Here is a 2,443-nt window from a genome sequence, read left to right as displayed (position 1 = left end):
GTGCCTCAGGACATGGTCCGGGACCATGCCCTGCCCCACTTTTTTTAAACTCCATTTTTTTTAGACCTCTGGATATCTAGTGGTCTAATTTTCTCCCCACACTGCAAGCTTGCGGTGCAGGAAACATTTTTTCATTCCCGCATGTGCCTCTTGCCCCTTCTCAAAGGGGTTTGAGACGGGGAAAGAGGCACATGCGTGCTCGTCTGGACGTGCCCCTTGAGTCCATTGTTCCTAGTCCTGTCCCCTACAGCCACAGAGAAATTTCCACTTCCATCCTCTATAATCCCCCTTCAGGTATTTGAAGACTGTTATCAAATTCCACCTCGGTCAATTTAATATTGCCTAATAACCTGAAATATCATGCCAATAAGCACACAAAGATGCAGGTACTGTTTATTCCACAACCTTATGAACTATTTGGTGTATATGTCTGCAACAAATGTCCACCCTTGTCCTGCATTCTGATCTGTGTAGTAAAACTGATGTTCCCCCACTGAAGTCAACAGGACTTAGTGCAAGCAGAATGCCAAACTTCACTGACTTTGGTCTAACCATGCAGGTCACAATTCAAGGTCAGAGCCAGAGCCATAAGTTTACAGCATTTTTATAGTGATATAACTTAATTTCCAGTAAACAATAACTAAAATCATTTTACATGATTCCACAAGGGTGATTAGGCACTGTGCTCTGGTACATGCTTTGCTGCTGCTGTGAGCAGTGCAGACATATGTGAACACCATACACAGGCAACTTCTTGGTGCCAAGATCACAGTATATGCTGGCCTAGTGAGAGGCCTAGAGACAGGCTTCTTTTCTAATAAGGCCTCCCTCCCAGCACTCTCACAAGCACCAGAGAGAGACCCTGGCTGGCAGCTGAAAGCTTCTCACTCTTTGCACAGGGCTGCATGTCTATCTATATTCTTCTTCCTAGTTCTGACACTTCAAATGCAGAAGTTTCAAAAATTGTAGATTAAAGACTTCTAAAGTTTTAGATGAAAGCAAATGCAGATTTAGAAATGGGATTGTAATGGGACTATCAAAAGGGCACAGACTAATGCTTCTTACTCCTTAGAGTGTTTCTCAACCATCTTAAATTTGTGTGGACACTATACCTTGATTCCAATTTCTCAATCACTCAAAAGACCCAACCCTAACTCTAATCTTATTATTTCTTATAGGTATAAATAATCCATTCTACTCTTTTAAAGTGAAAGTATACTGCTGTTAAGGTAGCTTCATCTCTGAGGTCAGAAGCCAGGTTATATTTCTGCAGTATGTTTTTTCAGGAATTGTGGGTGGTTGTACATTTTACATTGGAAATGAGATGGAGTTTGTTGTGGAGGTGAAAAATTGTCCGTACCAGATACTGTAATTTTGGGAAGGGAAGTGGGCAGAGGTTAGTAAGAAGGCTAATGCTGGTATAACTGAACATATCTCCTCCCACGCCCTTCTTTTATTTATAATGTATTCACAGATAGGGAATACACCAAAGCAATCTTAACTCTAAGTCTTTTTTTTTCTTTTCCTGAAGTGGAATGGCCAAGTAAAATTTTGGGTAAGTTAAGAATTCTTTACAATACATGACTGCAAGTTCAGATTTATTCAGAATTGTAATAGTAAAGAACACAATTTTGACATGTACAAATGCTCTGTTTATTATCCCCCGGAAAGCATATGAGTAGAAAAGTTGACACTGGTTCTCCAGTGACATTTCAGGATGGAAGGACACCATGTAGCCAATTAAGCCTAGCATTTGTACCCTGTAGTGTTTTTACCCTCAAGTGCTTTTATAACACTCTTTAAAATATGTTCACAGCTGCAGTTTATTTGTACCATTAGTAATTTTTCCTATCCTTAGTATAAAGAAATGTGCCTAAATTTCCTTCATGGCTGGTCCTTTCTAAAGCTATGTGAATATTTGGTATGACTTTGCATTGCAAATTACACAAAATCCCATTTTGGATTTTCAAGTCTATTCCATTTACCTTACTTTATTTATTTATTTACTTATGTTTACATATTTTAAATCATCTGTACTACTTGCCAGCCCACTCTATATTTTTACCTGTCCTTTGGATTCAGGATTGCTCCTTTTTGACATTAGCTATGGCTACTCACTTTTCCCACTCTGCTAGATGTTCCCATCTTCAGCCCACTGATGTTTCAAATGATTCTGAACAGGACACGATGCAGTTCTGACTTCTAGGCTATTTCCCTTGCTGTTTTCCTCCCTGCTCCACCTAAAAGAACATAACATCTCCCCAGCTTCATAAAGGCCATTGTTATAAATCATTGTTTTACACTAATATAGGTATAAGCATTTCCCTATACTATCAATGTGCTTTATATTCATTGATGGAGTTAGCTACTTCAGAAGTGTGTTTCAAGGATAAACATCACTATCCTTATTTTCAGGTAGAAAAAACCCAACAACATGAGATTA

Source organism: Gavialis gangeticus, unplaced genomic scaffold (genome assembly GCF_001723915.1).
Source record: "Gavialis gangeticus isolate Ggan-Ray unplaced genomic scaffold, GavGan_comp1, whole genome shotgun sequence".
Lineage (NCBI taxonomy): Eukaryota > Metazoa > Chordata > Crocodylia > Gavialidae > Gavialis > Gavialis gangeticus.
Note: the sequence above shows the minus strand (reverse complement) of the source record.